The sequence below is a fragment of the Pristiophorus japonicus genome, chromosome 14, assembly GCF_044704955.1.
Source record: "Pristiophorus japonicus isolate sPriJap1 chromosome 14, sPriJap1.hap1, whole genome shotgun sequence".
Taxonomy (NCBI): domain Eukaryota; kingdom Metazoa; phylum Chordata; class Chondrichthyes; family Pristiophoridae; genus Pristiophorus; species Pristiophorus japonicus.
The window spans coordinates 179,711,091-179,738,905 of NC_091990.1; the positions used below are offsets into that span (position 1 = coordinate 179,711,091).

Genomic DNA, 27,815 nt, shown 5'->3' on the forward strand with positions numbered 1-27,815 from the left:
CAAAGCAATGCCTCAGCTGCATTGTATCCAGGGCCCAGTAATGGCTTGTTCGTTTCGACCCAGCATGGTGCCATGTTTCAAACAGCAGAGAGTCACAAAGTGACACACGGCAAACTCAAACTGACATCATTAGGAGCTGATTGCTGGGGTTAGATCACTCAGAAAGACATTGTGCATGATTTCATCACCTGTCAGTTACGGATGCTTCACACTCGTAAAATAAAAGCACCATAATTAACCTTTACCGTTGTGTAATTAACCTTTACCAATGTGTAATTAACCTTTACCGTAGAGCACTGGCCAATTTCTTTTATTTACATTTATTACTGGTGGTAGAAGATGAAATAGAATGGTGGCAATGTGCGTGGTGGGTGGGGGGGGGGCGTCGGTGGAGGGGATTGTGGGCTGCTTGGTGTCCCCTGTGCATATATTGACACAGAACTTCATTTGCTTTGAGCTGCACTGTTACTTTTCTGAGCATGTCTCGATTTTGTATCTGTCAATTTCAAGTCAGTTTCATCGATTCAGATTCTAGCTGTTACTTCAGCGTATATATGCTCATTTTCACTTAAAAAAAAACAAAATCCAATGGTTATGGCAGTTCAGTGACTGATAAGATGTGGATTGGCAGACATCATTTCTCACAAATGAGTTTCCTGATCTCAGGTGGTTTGTTGGCTGGTGAGGAAGCGTTTGTGTTGAAATGAAGAGTGACATCCCCAGTGGCCTCAAATGTGGTAACTTGCCTGCCCTCTTAGTCAGGAGGATGACTTGTGACATTGGTCAAAAGGGAAGGGAGCCAAAACAATAACTGTAAGCGTAACCCATAAAACGACAAACCAGCTTAAAACACAGCATTGTGTGAGACATGGTATAATACTACTGTCAGTCTAAACAACGTATCATGCAATTCACCATGACCAATACCACAGGAGATCCACTGGTAATATATTAAAAACTGTACAGCAGTGTGTACCAAGTGTCATACTCTGTTACATATACAAAACAGCCAATATTAAAGAAGAGAATAAATACCAATTACTGAATGCTGGGCGCTCCTGACCTAGGCCCAAAACTAACAGGCACTTTACAATTAGCAAATTTCCCTGACCATAAAACAATTGAACTCTTAAGTGATCTGAGCTTTTGTTTACTTAAGCAGAGTCAGCATGATTTTATGAAAGGGAAATCAGGTTTGACAAATTTGCTGGAGTTCTTTGAGGATGTAACGAGCAGGGTGGATAAAGGGGAACCAGTCGATGTGGTTGATTTAGATTTCCAGAAGGCATTTGATAAGGTGTCACATAAAAGGTTACTGTTCAAGATAAAGTTTCACGGGGTTAGGGGTAATATATTAGCGTGGATAGAGGATTGACTAACTAACAGAAAACAGAGAGTCGGGATAAATGGGTAATTTTCTGGTTGGCAAACAGTAACTAGTGGGGTGCCACAGGGATCGGTGCTGGGGCCTCAACTATTTATCTTCTATATTAATGACTTGGATGAAGGGACTGAGTGTAATGTAGCCAAGTTTGCTGATGATACAAAGATGGATGGGAAAGCAAATTGTGAGGAGGACACAAAAAATCTACAAAGGGATATAGACAGGCTAAGTGAGAGCGCAAAAATTTGGCAGATGGAGTATAATGTGAGGTTATCCACTTTGGCAGAAAAAATAGTAAAGCAAATTATAATTTAAAGGAGAAAAATTGCAAAGTGCTACAGTACAGAGGGACCTGGGGGTCCTTGTGCATGAAACACAAAAGGTTAGTCTGCAGGTACAGCTAGTAATCAGGAAGGCAAATGGAATGTTGGCCTTTATTTCAAGGGGGATAGAGTATAAAAGCAGAGAAGTCCTGCTACAACTGTACAGGGTATTGGTGAGACCACACCTGGAGTACGGCGTACAGTTTTGGTCTCCATATTTAAGGAAGGATATACTTGCATTGGAAGCTGTTCAGAGGAAGGTTCACTGGGTTGATTCCAGAGATGAGGGGGTTGACTTATGAAGATAGGTTGAGTAGGGTGGGCCTATACTCATTGGAGTTCAGAAGAATGAGAGGTGATCGTATCGAAACATATAAGATAATGAGGGGACTCAACAAGGTGAATGCAGAGAGGATATTTCCACTCATAGGGGAAACCAAAACTAGGGGACATAGTCTCAGAATAAGGGTCCGCCCATTTAAAACTGAGATGAGGAGGAATTTCTTCTCTCAGCTAGTTGTAAATCTATAGAATTCTCTGCCCCAGAGAGCTGTGGAGGCTGGGTCATTGAATATATTTAAGGCGGAGATAAACAGATTTTTGAGCGATATGGGAATAAATGGTTATTGGGAAGCGGGCAGGGAAGTGGAGCTGAGTCCATGATCTGATCAGCCATGATCTTATTAAATGGTGGAGCAGGCTCGAGGGGCCAGATGGCCTACTCCTGCTCCTATTATGTTCTTAACAACAATCAGACTTTTTTGCCTTGAGATAAGGACTCTACTTTATCAGAATATTGTATATTGCCTGGCAAAAATGGCTCTCACAAAGCAGCACCTCATCTGCCTTGCTGTGAGCAATACCATGGGAGATTGGCTATATATCGAAAATGGTATGCAAAGCTCACACTCCAGGCCTCACACTCCGGGCATCACACTCCGGGCGTCATGCTCCAGGCGTCACGCTCCGGATGTCACACTCCGGATGTCATACATTGTTACAATTGCAAAATAATCTTGATAAACTAGGTGCTTCTGAAGTATACTTCTCACATGCAGCTTAAACCTGACAAGCACATTATAATCTGCAAAGTTTCCTGGAGAAACTCCAATTAAATTCTGTATAACATGTGTCTCTGTTTACTGAACAATAATTAGGCTCTGTAGCCTTTAAAGACTTCTATTGCACCTTAATGATAACTTGTGGATTACATGGTATAACACTTCTACCCTTGTAAAGAGTTTAGCACTTTATTTACTGTGTGGAAATCTATCAGTATATAAAACCAATCCAGATACATTTTTTTATGTATACCCACTCACTTCTATGCTCTTAATTCCTCTCATGGAGGTGCTGACTCATGCTGGTATACAATTTCATGGGTGCTGGCTGGCTGTAAGTGTCCTTTTCCTAAATTTTTCCTTTTTTCTGAATGAGCCCAGAGATTGACTGTCGGCAGGCGAGTCAACCATTGTGGGCTATTGCGGATGATTCTGATCCTGTTGTCACCTGGTGTGCACACTTATGCGCTTGGTGGCAGTGGACAATGGCCAGCAGTGTGAATCATGGCTGACTTTTGCTGCCTTAAGAGAGCGGGCACCGAAGTAATTGTAGCACTCGCACAACTGGCCGGACTGAGATCGACTGACTCAGCACAATCCAGAAAGCGATCCTGCTCCGTATAGCTCAGTATCACACTGGGTGGTGCCCTTCCCAAGGCATTGGGGACCTGTGGAATGGTGTTCCTATTGAATTGTAGACGTGTGCAGTTTCTGTGCCACAAGTAGTGGAAACAAAGACAGCAGCCAGCTGCCACAATATATTTCAGCAGTCGTAGTTTTCACTCTGATGTGTTTGAAAAAGAAATTCAATATAAAAAATTCAGCCTATCATAAATATCTTGCCAGCTTTACTGAGCCAATTGCTGTTCTCTGTGTTCTTTCATTGTGACTCTACCCAGCTCTTTCCCCCAACCGTACCTTGCCTGCTCACTCTCCTTTCTGTCTCCCCATTGCAACTTTGTTCGCTCCCCCGCACCTTGACCCTGCCTGTTCTCCTGTTTCCCCCTCTAAACACAAGCTTTCTCCATCCTCGCCCTGATTTAACAAACTTCTCTCTTTCCCTTCAGCCAGCACTGCTCGTCTGTCCCCTAACACAACTCCCCCTACCCACCCCAGGCCTGTCCTCCATCCAGACCCTCCCTACGCTTCCTCTTTTCCCTGCATCAATCAGAATCCTTCCCATCCCGCTCCCTGCCGGCCTGTGCCTTTCCCTCCATCCTTTAATGCACCCATCCTCGAACATGGCCTAGCCTCTCGCCCATCCCTCCCCATGAACATGACCTTTCACCCCTGCCTTGATTCCACCTGGTCTCTTCTCCCCTTTTTTGGGGGGGGGGTCTGTTAAATGTTGGTTAGTATGATTAGGGAGGGAGAATAAAAAGGGCAGAAATACATTGAAACAGTGATATAAGAACATAAGAATTAGGAACAGGAGTAGGCCATCTAGCCCCTCGAGCCTGCTCCGCCATTCAACAAGATCATGGCTGATCTGGCCGTGGACTCAGCTCCACTTACCCGCCCGCTCCCCGTAACCCTTAATTCCCTTATTGGTTAAAAATCTATCTATCTGTGATTTGAATACATTCAATGGCCCCAAGTTTCCACAAGATTTGCTCCTGATTTTTAGGAGCAACTGGCGTAGAACGGAGTATCTCCGAAATCGGAATTCTCGTCATTTAGTTTGCTCCAGTTCTAGTCAGTTCGAACAGTTTCACTTTGGAACAGAATTTTTCTTTCAAAAGGGGGCGTGTCCGGCCACTTACACCTGTTTTCAAAGTTTCGTCAGTGAAAACTTACTCCAAACTAACTTAGAATGGAGTAAGTGAAGATTTTTGTACGCTCGAAAAAACCTTGTCTACACTTTAGAAAATCAGGCGTAGGTTACAAATCAGGCGTAGGGAATGCGGGGGGAGGGTTTAAAAGGAAGTTTACAAACATTAAACACTTCAGTTTTACAAATAAAGAGCCATCATCAATAATAAATGATAAATACATCAATAAATCAACCAATAAATCAATCAAAAAAAATTAATAAGAAATAATTTTTTTTTTAAATCAATAAATAAAACATTTTCTACTTACCGACTGCAGCACCGGGAGCCCTCCAACAACGTGCTGGGATGCCCCCCTCAGTGTGTCTCTGTCAGTGTCTCTATCTCTCTGTCTGTCTGTGTGTCTCTCATTCTCTGTCTGTCAGTGTCTGTGTTTCTGACAGCGAGGGGAGGGGGAGGAGGGGGGTAGAGGGAGAGAGGGGGGAAGCAGAGGGAGGGAAGGGGGAGAAGGAGGAGGGAAGGGGGAGAAGGGGGAGGGATGGGGAGAAGGGGGGAAGGGGGGAGAAGGGGAGGGGGGGGAGAAGGGGGAGAAAGGAGATGGGGGGAGGAGATTGGGGGGGGAGATTGGGGGGGAGGAGGAGATTGGGGGGGGAAAGGAGATTGGGGGAGAGGAGATTGGGGGGGAGAAAAGGAGATTGGTAGGGGGGGGAAGGAGATTGGGGGGAGGGGAGATTGGGGGGGGGGAGATTGGGGGGGGGGAGATTGGGTGGGGAGGGGGGAGGAGGCTGAACGGGCCGGGCCCGAGACTTCGGGCAGGGCCCGTCCCCAGCACCAGATTTACAGGTAGGTGGCGTTGGGTCGGGTCGGGGGGGTGGTGGGAGGGAGGGAGGTCAGGTCGGGGGGAGGGAGGTCAGGTCGGATCCAGTCCGGAGGCGGGGGAGGCGGGTGTCGGGTCCGGTCCGGGGGCAAGGGGGGGGGAAGGGGAGAGGGTGTCGGGTCCGGTAAAGGGGCGGGGGGGGGGGAGCGGGTGTCGGGTCGGGTCCCAGGGGGGGTGGGGGGAGCGGGTGTCGGGTCGGGTCCGGTCCGGGGGCAGGAAGCGGGAGTCGAGTCGGGTCGGCAGGAAGCAGGAGCTGGCCGTGGGAGGAGCCTTATTCACGCAGCCCCAGTGAGGCCATTGGGCCAGGGCTAGGGGCTGCGTGCTTCGGGCCCCTCCCACACAGTTTTGGGCGCCTGGAGCTACTGCACTTGCGTGCCCACTGTAGCGCGCATGTGCAGAGGTCCCGGCACTGTTTTCAGCGCAGGGACCTGGCTCCGCCCCCCCACAGCTCGTGCTGCGCTGCGCCGAGGGCCAGAGGACCTGCAGCGAGGTGGAGAATCTGGAGGGTTTTTTTAGGCGCACTTTGTGGCGCGAAAAACGGGCGTCCAGGTCGGGACTGCGCCGTTCTAGGCGCGGCTCGAAACTTGGGCCCAATGAGCTACCCTCAACTGCTTCCTTGGGCAGAGAATTCCACAGATTCACAACCCTCTGGGAGAAGAAATTCCTTCTCAACTCGGTTTTAAATTGGCTCCCCCGTATTTTGAGGCTGTGCCCCCTAGTTCTAGTCTCCCCGACCAGTGGAAACAACCTCTCTGCCTCTATCTTGTCTATCCCTTTCATTATTTTAAATGTTTCTATAAGATCACCCCTCATCCTTCTGAACTCCAACGAGTAAAGACCCAATCTACTCAATCTATCATCATAAGGTAACCCCCTCATCTCCGGAATCAGCCTAGTGAATCATCTCTGTACCCCCTCCAAAGCTAGTATATCCTTCCTTCAGAAAGGTGACCAAAACTGCATGCAGTACTCCAGGTGCGGCCTCACCAATACCCTGTACAGTTGCAGAAGGACCTCCCTGCTTTTGTACTCCATCCCTCTCGCAATGAAGGCCAACATTCCATTCGCCTTCCTGATTACCTGCTGCACCTGCAAACTAACTTTTTGGGATTCAGGCACAAGGACCCCCAGGTCCCTCTGCACCGCAGCATGTTGTAATTTCTCCCCATTCAAATAATATTCCCTTTTACTGTTTTTTTTTCCAAGGTGGATGACCTCACATTTTCCGACATTGTATTCCATCTGCCAAACCTTAGCCCATTCGCTTAACCTATCTAAATCTATTTGCAGCCTCTCTGTGTCCTCTACACAACCCGCTTTCCCACTAATCTTTGTGTCATCTGCAAATTTTGTTACACTACACTCTGTCCCCTCTTCCAGGTCATCTATGTATATTGTAAACAGTTGTGGTCCCAGCACCGATCCCTGTGGCACACCACTAACCACCGATTTCCAACCCGAAAGGACCCATTTATCCCGACTCTCTGCTTTCTGTTAGCCATCCAATTCTCTATCCATGCTAATACATTTCCTCTGACTCCGTGTACCTTTATCTTCTGCAGTAACCTTTTGTGTGGCACCTTATCGAATGCCTTTTGGAAATCTAAATACACCTCATCCATCGGTACACCTCTATCCACCATGCTCGTTATATCCTCAAAGAATTCCAGTAAATTAGTTAAACATGATTTCCCTTTCATGAATCCATGTTGCGTCTGCTTGATTGCACTATTCCTATCTCGATGTCCCGCTATTTCTTCCTTAATGATAGCTTCAAGCATTTTCCCCACTACAGATGTTAAACTAACCGGCCTATAGTTACCTGCCTTTTGTCTGCCCCCTTTTTTAAACAGAGGCATTACATTAGCTGCTTTCCAATCCGCTGGTACCTCTCCAGAGTCCAGAGAATTTTGGTAGATTATAACGAATGCATCTGCTATAACTTCCCCCATCTCTTTTAATACCCTAGGATGCATTTCATCAGGACCAGGGGACTTGTCTACCTTGAGTCCCATTAGCCTGTCCAGTACTACCCCCCTTGTGGTCGTGATTATCTCAAGATCCTTCCTTCCCACATTCCTGTGACCAGCAATTTTTGGCATGGTTTTTGTGTCTTCCACCGTGAAGACCGAAGCAAAATAATTGTTTAAGGTCTCAGCCATTTCCACATTTCCCATTATTAAATCCCCCTTCTCATCTTCTAAGGGACCAACATTTACTTTAGTCACTCTTTTTCCGTTTTATATATCTGTAAAAGCTTTTACGGTCTGTTTTTATGTTTTGCGCAAGTTTACTTTCAAAATCTATCTTTCCTTTCTTTATTGCTTTCTTAGTCATTCTTTGCTGTCGTTTAAAATTTTCCCAATCTGCTAGTTTCCCACTAACCTTGGCCACCTTATACGCATTGGTTTTTAATTTGATACTCTCCTTTATTTCCTTGGTTATCCACAGCTGGTTATTCCTTCTCTTACCGCCCTTCTTTTTCACTGGAATATATTTTTGTTGAGCACTATGGAAGAGCTACTTGAAAGTCCTCCACTGTTCCTCAATTGTGCCACCGTTTAGTCTGTGTTTCCAGTCTACTTTAGCCAACTCTGCCCTCATCCCACTGTAGTCCCCTTTGTCTCAGCATAGTACTCTCGTTTGAGACACTACTTCCTCACCCTCAATCTGTATTACAAATTCAACCATACTGTGATCACTCATTCCGAGAGGATCTTTTACTAGGAGATCGTTTATTTTTCCTGTCTCATTACACAGGACCAGATCTAAGATAGCTTGCTCCCTTGTAGGTTCTGTTACATACTGTTCTAAGAAACAATCCCGTATGCATTCTATGAATTCCTCCTCCAGGCTACCCCGTGCGATTTGGTTTGACCAATCGATATGTAGGTTAAAATCCCCCATGATTACTGCCGTTCCTTTTTCACATGCCTCCATTATTCCCTTGATTATTGCCCGCCCCACCGTGAAGCTATAAACTACGCCCACCAGTGACTTTTTCCCCTTACTATCTCTAATCTCCACCCACAATGATTCAACATTTTGTTCATTAGAGCCAATATCGTCTCTCACAACTGCCCTGATATCATCCTTTATTAACAGAGCTACCCCACTTCCTTTCCCTTCTTGTCTACCTTTCCGAATTGTCAGATACCCCTGTATGTTTAATTCCCAGTCTTGGCCACCCTGCAACCACGTTTCTGTAATGGCCACCAAATCATACCCATTTGTAATGATTTGTGCCGTCAACTAATTTACTTTATTTCGAATGCTGCGTGCGTTTAGGTAGAGTGTTTTAATACTATTTAAACCATGATTTTTAGTTTTGACCCCTCCTGCAGCCCTTTACATTCATAGCTTTTAAAGTGTGCAGTTTGGTTCAGAGATTTCCCTTTTTAACACACAGAGTGTAATGGTCACCTGGCAGCAAGTCATTAGCATTTCCCTCAGCCCCTCTCTCCTCACAAAAAAAATCCGCGCCACATGCTAATTAGAGGTTTTGAAACTAAGCAACCTGTGTAAAATCAGACATTTTAATTTGCAGGTTTAATGGCTGTATTATGATAACTGGCTTTGAAATGCGCTTCTCGTGTTCCATCAGTGTAGACCAGATTAACAGAGGCTGACAAAATTAAAAACCTTACAATGTGACCTTTGCCTGGGATAAAAGGCTGTTTCATAACAATTTCCTTTTGTTCTTTGTTTGAGCTATTACTCCAAAAGGAGACTCCGTTTAATCTAAGTAAATGCATCATTACAGGCCTAATCCATGTCCTTCTGTCAATGTCTGCTTTAATTAAATGAGAAATGCCGGCAGAAAGATCTCACACACAAGGCTATGATTGGAGTGGGAAAGACTGGATGATCAGACCTAGATTAAACCGAGATTTCACTTAATTGTTTTTTTTTTGCATCCTCTTGTTTAGCTTTTAATTTAGCACGTAAAAGGCTCTTGGGTTCTCTGTGCTTAAAGGATGGCTATTTCACTTATTTTTGTTGCTTTTTCCCCTGTATATGCATGATAAATAAAGCTGGATTGGGAGTGTGTTATGAGAGTACCACACAATCAAAAGTTTCAGATTCTGGTATGAACTGTGGTCACTGCCTGAAGACCAATATCTCTGGAAATTGTGCAACAGGTTACAACCTGAAACACAGCTGCAATGTTTGTGATAAAATACATGTGGTCCTGTGGACAACTGGAAAATGTGGTTTTATTGAAAAGAAATCCATGATGTTTTACCAGGACGTTGTTTGTCCCCGATGTATTTAATTTAAAGAGAAAGTTCACAAATGAACAGAGTCTGAATATGTTCAACAATGATGATACTTCAGTAGTTTGAATACTTAAAGCAGTGTTTTTCAAACCTTTCTCTGTGGATAACCCCTGTTCCTATCATGAAGAAATATTGATTAATTCCCAGAGAGGCCCTGAAAGCATCGACAAACTTCTGGGACCCCCTGCTAAAATCGATACGATCTTGAGGGCCTTCTGAAAATATCGGGACCAATCCCGAGGACCCTCTGTAAATATGACCATTTTCGCAGCAAACCCGTGAAAATCTGAGGTACTCCCAGGGACCTCCTATGAATATTGATACACTCTTCAGGACACCCTTCCAAGGACCCTATTGAAATATTGACACAGCCTATGGCAGGAGGAGCCATCTATCCCCCAGGTCTTGGAAGAGTCTCCCCTATCCTGAGCTAGTTTTGGCCTCCACCCCTTTCCTATTTAATTTGCTTCTACATTAAATTATGTAAAAAAAAAATGGACTGTCCCCCGAGAGTTGTTCCTTATGCCCCCGCTCCTGTGACACTGCAAATAATGACTTGATCCCCTTGAAACATTGACTCCCAGAGACATCTGCCCTAATTCTTGAAAGATGTTTTGGGCGGTGGGTAGTGGTGTGAGATTAAAGCTCTAGAATGAAGCCGGGGTATTTTAACTCCCAGACCTTAGTTAACCCACCTGCCTACTTTCCACCTGGATCTGGTGGGAATTTGGCGGAAAGCAGCCGAAAATCGCACGGCCCGGAGGCCGCTAGCTGACACCAGGTGGGTGGTGGGAGGGGCTGCAGGGGGCCATCTCTTGAAGTACACCTAAGTTTTCCTTCTGCGGCCCTTGGTTTAATGTTTCATTCTGTCTTTCGCATGAGCTCTGCCTGCCCTCTTAGGTGGACGTGAAAGATCCCATGGCACTATTTCGAAAAAGAGCAAGGAACTTCACCCTGGCTAACATTTAACATTCAACCCACATCACTAAAACAGATTATGTGGTCATTATCTCATTCCTGTTTGTGAGACCTTGCTATGTGCAAATTAGGTGTCGTGGCTCCCACACCATCATCAACATCGGCAGTCCCTTGGAATCGAGGAAGACTTACTTCCACTCTTAAGATGAGTCCTTAGGTGGCTGAACAGTCCAATACGAGAACCACAGTCCCTGTCGCAGGTGGGACAGATAGTCATTGAGGGAAAGGGTGGGTGGGACAGGTTTGCCGCACGCTCTTTCCGCTGCCTGCGCTTGATTTCTGCATGCTCTCGGCGATGAAACTCAAGGTGCTCAGCGCCCTCCCGGATGCACTTCCTCCACTTGTTGGCCAGTGACTCCCAGGTGTCAGTGGGGATGTTGCACTTTATCAGGGAGGCTTTGAGGGTGGTCCCTGTAACGTTTCCTCTGCCTACCTTTGGCTCGTTTGCCGTGGAGGAGTTCCGACTAGAGCGCTTGCTTTGGGAGTCTCGTGTCTGGCATGCGGACAATGTGGCCTGCCCAGAAAAATTGATCAAGTGTGGTCAGTGCTTCAATGCTGGGAATGTTGGCCTGGTCGAGGACGCTAACATTGGTGTGTCTGTCCTCCCCACATAGACAACAATTCAGAAATACTTTATTGGCTGTAAACTGCTTTCCTTAGTCAATTTTGGGGCCTTGTTATAAACGTTAGCAGGACTCAAAGCAGTTCTCAGCTGGCATGAGCTTCACTGTTGCGCAATGAGGGTATAAGATTTGTGGGGAAAGCCTGAGATTGCTGGCCGACATATTCCCTTTGATGTTGGGGAGGCCAGCAGAAGATCCATCTATGACCCCCCCCCTGCCAGAAATGCCTGCAAGCAGAAACAAAATGGGGTGGAATCCCAGCGGAACTAGGTTCTGCCCCAAGTTCTGGCTTGCAGGCTCTCCATCCTTGGTCTGGCCTGGAATTTCAGGACCTTTGTGCTAATTTAATAAAGAGGACGTGTTACAAATAAGGAAAAGCTTTAGAAAGAATTGTGTGCTTTGAGTGGAGAAGCATCTCGCAAGACAATGTGATTATAGTAAAAGGACAGTCTCCCTTTTGTTTGCCTGCTCCGATGCATGTCAAAGTATCCCAATATATCGCCTCTGTCCTTTCAAGAATGCTGAAGTAACTTTTTAAACAGAAATTCTGTCGATAAAGCAGGCTGTGTAGTTTTGATTTGTGCCGCGTCTTCAACTGGAGAGCAAAGAAGGGAATGTTGTCTCCTTGAGGCGTTTATGTATTTTTCAAATGTGCATTCACATTGGAATCAGGATAATAGGATTGATAAATTCTGCAGTTTGGTAGAACTATTTATCACCCTCAGTCACTCCTTAATTACCAAATACACACAGAGTGTGTAGAATATCCTATAACATAGGTGTCTATGTCGATAAATGCACACATTTCTGTTTTTCTGGTAACTCTAGATTTGAATATCACCGTAATAGAGATGTAAGCATGAAGGCCTCAGCTGGAGGGAGCAGTGGGGATGCTGGAACAATTGTTTGTGTCACCAGATGACGGGAAGAAAAAAATTGGCCAACATTCCCACTTATGATTGCTAACCATTGACCTTTACTGGAAACACATGCAGATGCTGTTTGTGGACAGGATTGAGTTTGCCTGCGATGCTTTTCACAGTTGAATAGCCCTCCACTCATGTTGTAGGCATGTATTGTAAAGAGCGACCCTATGAGTGAGTTACTAGAGAGTCACGTGGCCCATGGAACTATACCTCGCCGCTGACCTTCAGAAGGGTAAAGGGGAGCGGGGGGTGGAGTGGGGGGATGGTGCGTTGCCGGCGGGGGGGGGGTCGTTTTAAAAACTGAGCTTTGTGTTCCCTGTAAGCATTTGGGTGATTTTCAAAATCAAAAACCTTATTTCTACCACTTAATAATTATAACTAAATGTAGAGGAGAATGGCAATTAATCTGAGGAAACACTTTTTATTAATAAAGAAAAATTCAAACCTTGTCAGCTGTCATATCTTCAGATATGGTGTAAAAATACTTAAGACGGGATATCTGTTTTTCAGGTAGATGCTGAATAAATCTCGGTAGCAAGAGGTTTTCTACTTCTCTCATTCCCCCCCAAGATATCTGACATTATTTGATGTAATAAAAAGGGAAAGTGTGTAACAGTCAGATGCTTAATTAATTTTGCTTAACTAGATGAAGATAAATGAAGCATGTTGTGGATTCATGACAACAAGGGAGGTCCACTTAATACTTTCTGCCTCTTTATCGCTCGCTCCCTCGCTGTACCCCTTTACTTCTGCCTCTTTCTTGATATTTGATGTGGTAATCAGAGATGTTGTGTCATGGTCCTCAAACAGGGATCAGTGACATCTGTACACTGCTCTGCCACATTTCATTTATTTCCTGCTTTCTTCAATCAAGACCTAATGGAAATTTCAATTCCCATAGCTAAAAAAAGAGGGAATCTAGTTGTATGAGGAACTCCAACAACAGATCACAAAAGCCGCAGAAATCTGGGTCTCAAATACTGCGAGTTCTCTGTGGCTCCAGTTCTCTATATTATAGAGTGTCATCAACGGTGGGAATATGCGGCATATCCCATTGATAACACCGTGATGCAGAAATGACTTACCCCCTCCCTCTCTTTCTCTGTCTCCCTTTCTCTCGTTTTTATTCTCTCTTCTTCTCTCTTAGCTGTTTCTGAACAATTATAAAACAACAAACAAAGGCTTGTTTTAGCAGCTCCCAGACATTGCTGTTTAAATTACCTTTTCGGACAAAAAAGTGACTATCTGCCGAGAAATTCTGTAATAGCCTCTGTTGACAGTTCTGGATGGTACGTGTATGGCAGCACAGACTGATCATTATGGCACCCATTCTCCAATCGTTTATTTTTTCAACTGTTAAACAATAGGTTGTTGATTGTGTGGACAAGGCCAGAACAATTAAGTTCTGTGTTTAATGGTAGACCAGCATTTTAATGCCCTCTCTTAATAATGGTCTCATTATTGTTTTTTTCTCTCTCTCCTTAGACTGGGCCTCGGGAGGAGGAATATTTTGTGGAGGTACGTCATTATTTTGCAAATTTCGATTAGCCCATCATGTTGTATGTGTTGCACAAAAAAAAATCACAGCTAATTAAAGCATCCAGATAGGCCACTGGTATTCAAGCACATAATTTAAAAGGTAGTGTACTTGATTGGCTGGTTAAAAGGTGGTAAAAAGAGGGGATTAGGCCAGTTGCTGTGGTAACTCCCACTTTCCATCTGCACAGAACAATGCACTTGTGTTTCTCGCCCACCTTGGTGCAGAAATTGGTTTTGTTTTGAGAGGAAAGGGCTTTATGAGGAATTGGAATTCAGCCTAGCAGGATGGAGTTTTAGAGCTGTTAGAGGAGACCACTGGGGATAACTGAGATGAAAGGTCACGGCAGGCTCCAAGGACACCAAAGGTCACTGCTTCTTACAACAATACTTTGTCTTCTGTGATTTTCAGCTGAATGAAAGGTACTGGCTTGTCAGAAAACAAATATCACAGCTTTACCAGGTGGACTCACCCAAAGAGACTCTCAGTTCACTGTTCAAAGAGGTTAAAGGGGCCTTTTTTTTTTAAACTTGCTCTTTCTTGACATTTTATTTATCCCCCTGCCCCATTCCACTATAAACATTCACATAAACGTATCCTCTCGCTAAAAAGGCAAATAAGCCATAACCTTCTCCACTTCTTGTGATTCCAGTTTGGATCTCTGCTCAGTGACAGAGAGCAGGAGTTGTGCTACCCTTTGCTTAGCTCAAAACTAGATTGAGGAGGCAGGATAGGAGTAGGGTTGCCAAACCTTCTCGGATTGCCCGGGAGTCTCGTGGAATTAATGATTGATCTCCTAGCGACCAGGGAGGAAAGTACTTTGTATGCGCGATTTGCATCTGTGCGTCGTCTCCATGGCCCGTACTGTCAGTTCTCACCCAGCGCTATCCTAGCTCACCCTTCTGCTGCTCTTCACTTTCAGCCATTCCCCTGCTCGAGTTACCCTGTGGCTGGTTACCTCGCCGCCGCTGGAAGTTACAATGGTGAGGTGAGGCAGTGACGGCCACGGAACTCTGCAGGACATTAGACAGTGAACATAAGAACATAAGAATTAGGAACAGGAGTAGGCCATCTAGCCCCTCGAGACCTGACCCATCCACCTCCATGGCACGAACCTGGTATTGCAGTACTTCCAGGAATGGTGCAGTGGCTCTAGGCCTTTTGGCTAAGAGCATTGGCGCAGAGTGATCCTTGATGTGTGCAAGGTGACCTCTGGCGTTTGTGATTTGACAAAGAATTGGAACGATTGGCTACGAATTTCAAAAAAAAAAAAAAAAATCTAGCCCCTCGAGCCTGCTCCGCCATTCAACAAGATCATGGCTGATCTGGCCGTGGACTCAGCTCCACTTACCCGCCCGCTCCCCTGACTTGCACCTGAATATAACCCACAGGGGTGCCTGGAAGGTATGGAGAAACATCAGCATGACCTGCGTATAGCACTAGGATGAATGCCTCCCTGTCTTCTGGCTTTAAGGTGTAAGCCGTGGCTCAGTGGGCAGCATTCTCGCGTCTGAGTCAGGAGGTAATAGGTTCAGGTCCCACTCCAGAGACTTAAGCACAAGAATCTAGGCTGACACTCCAGTGCAGTGCTGAGGGAGTGCTGCACTGTCGGAGGTGCCGTCTTTCACAGATGAGATGTTAAACTGAGTCTGCTCTCTCAGGTGGATGTAAAAGATCCCAGGGCGCTCTTTCGAAGAAGAGCAAGGGAGTTATCCCCAGTGTCCTGGCCAATATTTAGCCCTCAATCAACATCACTAAAGCAGATTATCTGGTCATTGTCACATTGCTGTTTGTGGAAACTTGCTGTGTGCAAATTGACTGCATTACAGTAGTGACTACACTTCAAAGGTCCTTTATGGGCTGAACCCATAACCTCCTGACTCAGAGGCGAGGGTGCTACCATCTGAACCATGGCTGACACTCCAATGATGGATAGAGTGACACTGTTTTCCCTTTGCTAGCAACACGTTATCATGCACCCAGTGGATTACAGGGTAACTGAAGTGTTGAAAAATATTGGAGTAATTTTGCCACTACCTGACAAAAGTTCACGATGCTTATGATTGTAGTCAGAAGAAACCCCCAGTGTCTCCAAACTTGTCGCAGGATTCCATGCAATAGTAAGCAGCATAGTTGTGGGTGGGTAGGGGAAGTGACATGGCCCACCAGAGTGCTTTCTTCCCTATCACTGATGAGCATGTCAATTAAGAGTCTGGGTTTCAACATGTTATCATGCACCCAGTGGGTTACAGGGGTGTTGAAAGTTTGTCAGTCGGCTAGTTAGAAATAGAGTTGAAGGGTGCAAATTAAAACAGTAATTGTACAAGTCCTACATTTCAGTGGAACTACCCACTGAAATCCATTGCTTTAACCTCTAGGCTGGGTTAAGACTGAATATCAGGCCGAGAATGTGATTTGTCTACTATGTAGCAGTAAGAATAAACACGAGGGTCTAAACCTGCAAGGTTTTGCTGTGGTTTGATTAGAACAGGGTTTTCCTCTACCTGCAGGCTTGTCATGTGCCAGCTGAGCATAATCATCATCATCATAGGCGGTCCCTCGAAACGAGGATGACTTGCTTCCACGCCAAAAAAATGACGAGTTCACCGGTGATTCAATGAAGGACCAAAACTACATCCTGAAGGGTGGAAGATGTCTGTGCGTGCATTTTTTTTAACGTGGGGTGGCCGTTGCACATCAGCCACCACACGGGCTTGACAGAGCTCGGTGTCGGTCCAGTGGCAAGGGTTATCCAAGACAACTGGTGACCAGCTCTGCTGCACGGACCTAGTGCGCATATATGTCGCAGTGTGGGCTGGCCCGTGCTGCCCCTGGGCCCCTGGCCCCGAACTCGCCCCTCCCCTGGGCCCCGATCACGTCCCTCCACAGTTTCTCGCCGCTCCTTCGCCCCGACCTCGCCGCTCCTGCTGTGTCTGCCCACGCTCCAATCACCGACCTGGATCTTGATGACGTCACTCTTCGAAGCCGTCGCCCTCCTGCACCAGCTCGTGCCGGACCTTGTAGTGGTATGCCTCCACGCTGCTCCCTGGGCCTCCACACGCTGCGACATCAGCGGCAGGTCAGGGCCATAAAAGGAGCGGTGAGCAGCGGCCATGGGCCGCTGAGCATACCCAGTAATAACTACCACGATGTTAGCTGTGTTGTGGGCCTTATTTTGCATTGGGCACGTGGCATTCTCACTGTTTGAAAAAACAGGTTCAAACCCATGCTGAGGCGGGGAGAGGGGGAGGGGAAGAATGGTGGTTTGAAGCATGAGTGAGGAATTTTTACCCTAAAAAGTTGAGAAATGACACACAATAACAGGGAATGTACAATGGAATAAAAATGGCTTATATGTGGATAACAATGACTTTTGAAATAAATAAACGAGTGCGCACTAGTTCTGGCAAAACATGGCGAATAATACTTAAGGGGTTGACTGTGGATGGGCAATGGCAGACATTTAGAGACCGCATGGATGAACTACAACAATTGTACATTCCTGTCTGGCGTAAAAATAAAAATAAAAAAGGGAAGGTGGCTCAACCGTGGCTATCAAGGGAAATCAGGGATAGTATTAAAGCCAAGGAACTGGCATACAAATTGGCCAGAAATAGCAGCGAACCCGGGGACTGGGAGAAATTTAGAACTCAGCAGAGGAGGACAAAGGGTTTGATTAGGGCAGGGAAAATGGAGTACGAGAAGAAGCTTGCAGGGAACGTTAAGACGGATTGCAAAAGTTTCTATAGATATGTAAAGAGAAAAAGGTTAGTAAAGACAAACGTAGGTCCCCTGCAGTCAGAATCAGGGGAAGTCATAATGGGGAACAAAGAAATGGCGGACCAATTGAACAAGTACTTTGGTTCGGTATTCACTAAGGAGGACACAAACAACCTTCCGGATATAAAAGGGGTCAGAGGGTCTAGTAAGGAGAAGGAACTGAGGGAAATCCTTATTAGTCGGGAAATTGTGTTGGGGAAATTGATGGGATTGAAGGCCGATAAATCCCCAGGGCCTGATGGAATGCATCCCAGCGTACTTAAGGAGGTGGCCTTGGAAATAGTGGATGCATTGACAGTCATTTTCCAACATTCCATTGACTCTGGATCAGTTGCTATGGAGTGGAAGGTAGCCAATGTAACCCCACTTTTTAAAAAAGGAGGGAGAGAGAAAACAGGGAATTATAGACTGGTCAGCCTGACATCGGTAGTGGGTAAAATGATGGAATCAATTATTAAGGATGTCATAGCTGTGCATTTGGAAAGAGGTGACATGACAGGTCCAACTCAGCATGGATTTGTGAAAGAGAAATCATGCTTGACAAATCTTCTGGAATTTTTTGAGGATGTTTCCAGTAGAGTGGACATGGGGGAACCAGTTGATGTGGTATATTTGGACTTTCAGAAGGCTTTTGACAAGGTCCCACACAAGAGATTAATGTGCAAAGTTAAAGCACATGGGATTGGGGGTAGTGTGCTGACATGGATTGGGAACTGGTTGTCAGACAGGAAGCAAAGAGTAGGAGTAAATGGGTACTTTTCAGAATGGCAGGCAGTTACTAGTGGTGTACCGCAAGGTTCTGTGCTGGTGCCCCAGCTGTTTACACTGTACATTAATGATTTAGACGAGGGGATTAAATGTAGTATCTCCAAATTTGCAGATGACACTAAGTTGGGTGGCAGTGTGAGCTGCGAGGAGGATGCTATGAGGCTGCAGAGCGACTTGGATAGGTTAGGTGAGTGGGCAAATGCATGGCAGATGAAGTATAATGTGGATAAATGTGAGGTTATCCACTTTGGTGGTAAAAACAGAGAGACAGACTATTATCTGAATGGTGACAGATTAGGAAAAGGGGAGGTGCAACGAGACCTGGGTGTCATGGTACATCAGTCATTGAAGGTTGGCATGCAGGTACAGCAGGCAGTTAAGAAAGCAAATGGCATGTTGGCCTTCATAGCGAGGGGATTTGAGTACAGGGGCAGGGAGGTGTTGCTACAGTTGTACAGGGCCTTGGTGAGGCCACACCTGGAGTATTGTGTACAGTTTTGGTCTCCTAACCTGAGGAAGGACATTCTTGCTATTGAGGGAGTGCAGCGAAGGTTCACCAGACTGATTCCCGGGATGGCGGGATTGACATATCAAGAAAGACTGGATCAACTGGGCTTGTATTCACTGGAGTTCAGAAGAATGAGAGGGGACCTCATAGAAACGTTTACAATTCTGACGGGGTTAGACAGGTTAGATGCAGGAAGAATGTTCCCAATGTTGGGGAAGTCCAGAACCAGGGGACACAATCTAAGGATAAGGGGTAAGCCATTTAGGACCGAGATGAGGAGAAACTTCTTCACCCAGAGAGTGGTGAACCTGTGGAATTCTCTACCACAGAAAGTTGTTGAGGCCAATTCACTAAATATATTCAAAAAGGAGTTAGATGATGTCCTTACTACTAGGGGGATCAAGGGGTATGGCGAGAAAGCAGGAATGGGGTACTGAAGTTGCATGTTCAGCCATGAACTCATTGAATGGCGGTGCAGGCTAGAAGGGCCGAATGGCCTACTCCTGCACCTATTTTCTATGTTTCTATGTTTCTATGTACCAGATATGTTGATGGACGAACATGCTTTTTGCGAGACTAGAATTCATTGATGTGCTTTTTTAAAACGTTAAATGGGAAGTTTGATTTGTTCATTTTAAAGAGACACAGTGAAAACTCTTTGGTTTTTTGTGAATAGTTCGGAGATGCTGAAATGGTTCCTGCTTTTATAATAGCTAAACTCCGGTGTCTGCTGCTCATACATAACTGTTGCTACAATCCTTTATTCTCCTAGCCAGCTGCAAGCTGCCCTGGAATAAAGTGGTGTCTGGTGAAAACACAATGGCTCTCTGTAAAATCCAAATGACTTGTGCATTGGCAACATAATAAACAACTGGTGCATGTGACAGGACCCTACACTAATGTCCTTCACTGGGAGAGAGGACTGAGGACTTTAAATAACTTGATCAACTTTTGTTTCCTGTGTGGTGATGACATTTCTATGATCTAAATATTAACATGCAGCACTACATTAAATAATGAGACTCTATCTGCCTTAAGAGCCAGCCATTGTTTGGAATATTGTGACGTATATGGCTTTTTTCTCCTCTTCTCCCTTGAAGGCGCTGGATCAGGCTGAGGTATGGTGTTTTCGGCATTGACTGTGCTCACTCACACAAGTTACTGAAGTTGCCGACCATAATTTGTAATTGGAGGGGGGCATCACAGCTGAGGCCAACCCTATCTAAGGACCCTAAGAATTCTGCAGCAGCTCCAAATAAATTTAGTGGCAGGCATGTCTGTCCAGCATTTTGAGAGATTGCAATCTCAACATAGTGGGGGGAAAATTCCGGTTGGAGGCTTCCGTCGTACGAATGCCTCCGACCCGAAAAAAATCTAAAAATCTATCTGTTGGTCCCGGAGCAACCTACAATGCCGGTCGGAGGCCTAGATTCACTCCGCAGCGCATGGGGATCTGTCTTCAAGGTACGTATGTAGAAGCTGGAGTCATATGGGCCTGGACAACCAATCACGATGCTGTATTCTCATTGATTAAAAATGGGAACTCCATTTGTGTGAGTTCCCATTACTATCAATGAGAAAAAACCCTAAATCACCCAAACACAGCATAATAAATAAACGAAACACCTCACATATTTAAAATTAATTTAAGTTAAATGTAATTAAATGTTTTAGAAAATATGTGTTTTAATAATTTTAAAATGAACTTACCTTAATGGACAGGGTTTTTAACTATAAAAATGTGTATTTAAATTTAATTTTTATATGTTTTAAAACTCTTACGCTGGTAAAAAGTAAGCAATGCGCCTGCTTTCACCAGGCGTAAAAGTTTGAAGGACATTTGCTGGGCATGAGTTAGGCAAATAGCCCAATCTCTCTCCGGCGTGGATGTCCTTCCTGCGGGGATGTGGAGGGCCTGTCGAGAGAAATCTTAACAGATTGGAAAAGCCGATTTTGGCGCATTCGCATCTCGCCCCGAAAATCGGCTTTTGCGAGGCTTGCTGGGTCCGAGCGCACTTCGTACAGACCCAGTGAGGCCTCAATTTTAGTCCCAATATATTTTTTTAAACACTCTATAAAACTGTCTTAAATGGATGGTTGCTATTTAGAAAACATCTGCATTTTAAGCTACTTAAAACTACTGTAATTAGCTACTGATTAATGAGTTACTTAGCTGTTAACATTAATGGCTCCTAGTTAACACCTAGCTGTTTTACCTGACTTAACTGAGACAGCTAGGTGTTAAGTGGTAGCTTATCATTAAATTACAATTAACCAATATCTTGTATATCAATACAAAAGCACAATACTGCAGATGCTGGAAATCAGAAATTAAAAACTGAAAATGCTGAAAATACTCAGTAGGTTGGGCAGCATCTGCGGAGAGGGAAACAGAGTTAATGTTTCAGGTTGATGGCCTTTCATCAGAACAGAATGCATCAACCTGAAACGTTAACTCTGTTTCTCTCTCCACAAGATGCTGCCTAACCTGCTGAGCATTTCCAGCATTTTCTGTTTTTATTTCTTGTACATCAGTACTTGGTGTCCTGAATTGCAATGGTATTATATGACACCAATTTTCCAATCTCTATTACTTGCAGTTTTATAAACCCTGTGCATTTCACGCCTTGCACATTGAGCTACTGAATTGCACTCGGCAATTGATTCAGGAGCAGAGTGTGATGCCTATTCCTATGCAGTTCACACCTTGCACATTTCAACTGCAAGGAAAGTGTCCTAAATGTAAAATACACGGGAATTAAGGAATTGTGTAGCAAAAGGATGATTAATGTCACTTGGCATCATTGGGACTTTAGAACAGCAGGTATGGGTACACCAGGCATTGGTTCTGTTTTTCTCTCTAGACCAGAACACTGAAGTCAGTTGCAATACCATTGCCACTTATCCAGCTCAGATCAGCTAATTTAGCAAGAACCAGGGACTGAGCCTATGATCAACCAGGTTTGCACAGCTCAATACGGTTTTCACCCACAACACCATCCTTTCAGCATTTTGAAATAAAATCTAGGTTTGTGTTTGGTAACATTTTTGTAAGACAAAAATATAAATTACATAGAATATACAGGATAAAAACAGGCCATTTGGCTCAACCAGCCTGTGCCAATAGTTTTGACACCAATCAACATGAAAACGAATTGAGTATATCTATGTCTATATCGATATACACAATTCTTGAGACTTTCTGCTGGTCATGCCTATTCACCTTGTCATGATTTTGTAATTTTTAGAACGTAGGTAATTCCTAAAGTGTAATGGTAATGCTGGCTTCCAATGCTTTTAGTAGGTAACTCTGTAAGACTTGATATTCAGTCCTCCTGTGATTGGTGGCGCTGTGGCATGAGTTGTCTAGATCTGTCCACCATTTTGGCCTATTGCAGCAAAAGCAGCGGAAAAAACCATGCGATTTCCTTCAACTAACCATGAGCAAGGTCACTGGTGATTGACTAGTAATTTTTTTTAAATTCTGGTATGCTTGAATAGGAACAAACTGGGATGATACTGGTGTGTATAAGGGAGAGACAGACAAAAAATGCTTTTATGGAAGCACCGTTGGATATGTAGGGAGGATAGCGGCCCTTGATTGACTCAGCTCCAGAACCTCCACTAAAGGAATCACAATTTATTAACAAAAAGGCAACTGAACATTAAAGATCTTGCTTATAGGGGTGGAAACAGAATCACTTTATTTTTAGTGGGCTTTCCTTAAACAAAATAAACTAGTATTTGAATTACTTTTAATTATGAGGAAACCTGCTCAGAAGTTATTAAGCTTCTTTATTGTATTACCAAGAAATGCCTACAATGTCTGGGAAGATATGGTCAGAATAGGAACATCGGGACAGGAGTAAGGCATTCAGCCCCTCAAGCCTGTACTATCATTCAATTGGATCATGGCTGATCTGTAATTCAACTCCATTCTTCTGCATTTGATCCATATTGTTTTGTACCCTTACCAAAAATATCAATTTCAGTCTTGAAAATTTCAATTGATCCAACATCCACTGCCTTTTGGGGAGAGTGTGTTCCAGATTTCTACTATCCATTGTGTGAAAATAATGTTTCCTGATTTCACTCCTATATGGCCGAGCTCTAATTTTAATATTGTTTTGGAATCCCCCACCAGAGTTCGCCTCTATCGAATCCCTGTATCATTCAAATGGCTCAACTATATCACCCCTCAACCTTCTAAACTCAAGGAAATACAAGCCAAGTTTATCCTAATTTAACACTTTGCACCCTGGTACCTGCACTGTACCCCTTGTGGCCAATATATATTTCCTGAGGTTTGGTGCCCTAAACTGAATACTCTACTTCAGCTGGGGTCTGACCAATGCTCCATACAACTGACGCACCACTTCCTCACTTTTGAATTCTAGAGATAAAGGCCAATATTTTATTAGCTTTTTGGATTACTTTTTGTACCTGTACACTAGCAGTGATTTATGTACATGGACACCTAAAACCCATTGCTCCTCCTCAGCCTATAGTCTCTCATCATTAAGAAAATATCCAGATTTGTCTTTCTGAGATTCAAAGTAGATGATCTCACTCGAACTCCATCTGCCATAATTTTTCCCACTCACTTAGTCATACAAACATGTTATTCCATCGACAGCATTACAGTGTTCTGAAAGAAACTGATTGTATCCACTTGGGAATATTGAAATAATGAATTGGAACACCATCATCAGCAAGTTACCCTCCAAGTTACACACCATCCTGACTTAGAAATATATCACCTCCTTCATCGTTGCTGTTCAAATCCTGGAACTCCCTCCCTAACAGCACTGTGGGAGTACCTTCACCACAGGGACTGCAGCAGTTTAAGAAGGCAGATCACCTTCTCAAGGGCAATTATGGATGGGTAATAAATGCTGATCTTGCCAGTGATGCCCACATCCCAGTAACAAATTAAAAAAAAATATATATAGAGGATATATGACTGGAAACAATGACTGGGAACAATAGGACACACAGAGTATACTCTATGGTGCATATCTGGGGAAGCAATAGAATATTCAGAGATGTTACCCAAGTGGAATAGCAGTAAACATTGAAAATATTCAATAAGGAACAATGGCAAACGTAGAGGATCCATGATGGGGAGCACCAGAGCAAAATTGTAGGATACCAAGTGGGGACTTGTGGAATGTGTAGATGATACCCAAAGGGACAATTCCAAAGCATCCGAAAAGAATAATAGGACCCATAAGATGGTATCCGGCAAGGAACAGCAGGAGATTTAGAGGCTATCCTGGAAACAAAGGGATTTGTAGAGGATATCCAATTGAAAACAGCAGAACGTGTAGGGAATAATTATGATGCTGTACATGTTGATTAGTTGATTATATAAACGTTGGGAAGAACTAGTTAAATGTTCTCATTTGATGGGTGACATTTGAAAGTTCTGTTAATATACAAACATTATTTAAACTATCAATACCAGTAATACTTTTTGTGAGAGAATTTACAATTGCAGGCACATAGGATAACGTAGGTACTTATAATTAAGATGCATTTCAAACTTTTCCTGGCACCATGTTACTATATAATGAGAGTTGACTTATACCAACTGTTCTTTCAGCTGTAAGTGTAACAAGTGAGGATTTATTTTGTATTGATATGCCAGGTAAATTCCAGCACATCTCTTCACACTGGCACATGTTGAAACTTATCAAATATAATCCAAATGTCAGAAACAATTCTAAACACCTTCTTACATCTGCAATCTAAAACTATGACAACCAGATGGTTTTTGCAAATGAACTATGTGGGTCTGAATGGAAGGATGTATTTGCAGACCTGGGAGTGCTTGATGCTGACAGTGGGTGTCTGAAATGGGAAGAGTTCCATTCCTTAGCACTAACATTCCCTACCTGGATGTGCGCAAAGAAAATTTCTCCTCTCCTGAAGCCTGGTGGGCTATGATTCCACCACCCTCCAGTTCTTGTATGAGACTAAGCAGTGACCAACTTCAGGTTCATTTGACAGTGAATGCACCACACGCAAGCCCGATTCTATTCTCACCTGACATCCATCCACTGCATTTATCAGCAGGAATCGTTGCTTATTGATCAGGAATGGGAAACATGATTAGCTTTCTCCTTTCTCGCCCCAAGGTACCAAGGCCAAATATAGTGTTCCTACTGTCACCCCAGCTAAGATTAGTTAAATCAATGCGGACTGCGGATCATTTTGAGGGATTGTTTGGGATCTTCCCATTCTGTATGGCTCAGTACAACACCAGACAATGCATTAACAGTTATGCTGTCATGGGAATTAACTCTCAGTCAATGCTTACATTGTTTTTTAAGCCTTATATGCTGAACCCTTTAAATTAATAAGTTATGTTTTATTAATGTGTGGGATTATAATGCAAACATTAAATAGTGCAAACTCGATAAGGCAAAACTACTGTGCACATTTTGTACTTCTATAGAAATACCCGCTTCTGATTCCAATTAGGAGATTATTGAGCTGACTAATTATGATGTGTTTGCATTATTTGAAAAACATGATCTCTCTGGATTCTTCATACAACCTTGAGTGAGGTTGAGATTTGCCGCATTGTTTTATGATCATCCTTCTGTTTTCTTATCTCTTAACTGGTGGATTGCAAAAGTCGACCTTTGTTAGCCCCCGGCTATTGTTTGTAGATTGGTTGCACATTCCGCAGGCTGTGAAAGCCACATCTGCCACGGTGTTCTGGAAAACCTTCATAGCAAAGGCTAAAGGGGAGGCTGATCAGGAGATAGAAACAGAATCTCTTTTGCTTTCCAAATATTTGCCTGGCCTTCACAAGCTATTTGCCTTTGACTGTTTACACTAGTTATTTAAGCATGCTTGAGCCAGATAGAGAGAAGCAGGGAGAGACGGGGGAATAATGCACTGCTGACACAACTCATATCACAGCTGATCACAGGTATTCAGGTTTAGAGTTTAAATGAAAGGTGTTTACAGTGGCAAACAATTTGTGAATGTTTATGGATATTGTCGCCTTTTCTTTTGGCCAACTTTAGCTGTAAATCCAATGTTGATCCGTATGATGTAGTGGTTGAACATTTCACTCTAGCCCAGTGCATGATGCTGAGCTTTCAGTAGCTGCCAGTAGTGTTCTGATCTGCTATTTATGAAGGGCATTAGCACATTGTCATATTGCTTCTTTGTCTCGAGACATGAACAATGACACACAAACTTTATTTATCTGCGATTTGCAGATCTGGTGCTTGGAGAGAAGAAGTTTAAAACTGGATAGGATAGAGGCAAGATAGGGAGGCAGGATCACTGCTTGAGTTCTGATGTTTGCTGATGGTAACTAATTTAAAAGCTTATTAATTTAATAAGTAATACCTCCACATCATAAGGCACAAAAGTAAGCAGGAAATGGAGTTCCATTTAAAAACAGACTATATTCGGTTTATGTTTCAAAATTTCTAGATGGCCATGCAAAAATCCAGACTATCCAGAGAAATAGCTATCCTAGCAAGAACACTTCTACTATGGGAACCTGTGCAATGAAAACGTTCGAATGTTTGGACCCAGTTTGCATTTTCATTTGTTGAAAAGCTCCAAATGTCCACGGGCATTCTTTGACTCAAAAAAAGGTTTAAATATCGCAATGCAATTTTACTGGGGCCATAAATCAAGATGAAATTGATTTCTGCCATATTATTGCTTTATGTTGATATATAAACTTCATTGACTGTCACAACATGAATGGTATAATTGCAACAATGAATAGTGCACATGGTTTTGATGTTTTTCTGGTATCGGAGAGTTGTTGGAACATGCTTTAAGGGGCACGGCCTCAATTTGTTGGCTGCCCAGCTGCATGCTGTCCTTATGCTGTCTGATCATTGAAAAATAAAATATAAAATATCAAAAATGCCATCGGAAGCACACCAAGGTATCCAAGATGGTAAAAATTAAGAAAATTGATGCATGTAGATAGTATACCGTGGCAAAGAGTTCAAATACTAGGAACATATAGGAAATGGACTGGGCCATTCAGCCTCTCAAGCCTGTTCCCCCATTCGATGAGATCATGGCTGATCTGTAATCTAACTCCATATCCCTTAATACCTTTGGTTAACAAAAAACGATCAATCTCCATTTTAAAATTAACCATTGCCGTTTTTTCGGAAGAGAGTTGCAAACTTCTACCATCCTTTGTGTGTAGAAATGTTTCCTAATTTCACTCCTGAAAGGTCTGATTCTAGTTTTTTAGACAAGGGCATAAGGAACAAAAGTTAAAAATGGAGACGTTCGGAGAAAGAAGGCAGATTTTTTATCCACAATTGCAAGTGGGGTTAAGGATTGAGATGGCAGACCTTTAAAGCAAATGGTGTAAATGGGTTTTAGCGACAAGCAGATGTGCTTTAAAGGGAGCAAGGTTTGAAGGATATGATGACAAAGTTTGCAATTTGTGAAACAAATTGGAACTGTTGAGCCTAATGGACTTCTCCGGTTGCAATACGTTATTCTGAATATTCTAAATGTAATTTTTCTAATAATTATGTTTTGAATAGTTACATTTTAAAATATGTAATGTGTTTGAATGATTTGAATAATGTTATGAAAATGATTACGGACTCTGAATAGTATGTTGGACACCCTCTGATTTGGCCCTGTGGAGTTTTTGTCTTGTGGTACAACAAAACCCTTTAAATATCTAATCTATCTAAGCCAACAAAGGAATTTTTAGTGTGGAGCATCAGTTTTATATCGCTCGACAAAGATCATTACTGTGGATAATTGAGCATTCTATGTTCTGGCCAAAGGCTAGCCGTATGATATTACTGTCACGGATAAGGAGATCTGTGCTTTTCAAATCTTAAGAAAAGTCTTGCATTTTTAATATCTATTTAAGAAAGTGTGGAAGGACACTTTAATTTGTTTTACTGCAACCATAGTGTCTCTGGGCTGGGATAGAATTCACACATTTTGTGTATGGCTCGAAATTGTGGAAAACCTGTTT

The 27,815-nt window shown here is 43.6% G+C and overlaps 1 protein-coding gene across 21 annotated transcripts in view; it reads left to right on the top strand.

Annotated features, from left to right (window-relative positions):
• sox6 (SRY-box transcription factor 6) overlaps positions 1–27,815 on the top strand; it is a 656,189-nt gene that overhangs the window by 165,663 nt on the left and 462,711 nt on the right. For 20 of the 21 annotated variants that reach the window (XM_070899905.1, XM_070899904.1, XM_070899902.1 and 17 more), the window contains one exon: positions 13,710–13,742. The exons of the other annotated variant lie outside the window; for it this stretch is intronic. The gene's annotated coding sequence lies outside the window, so the exon portion shown is untranslated. The remainder of the gene's footprint in view (positions 1–13,709; positions 13,743–27,815) is intronic. 21 annotated transcript variants of the gene reach the window in all.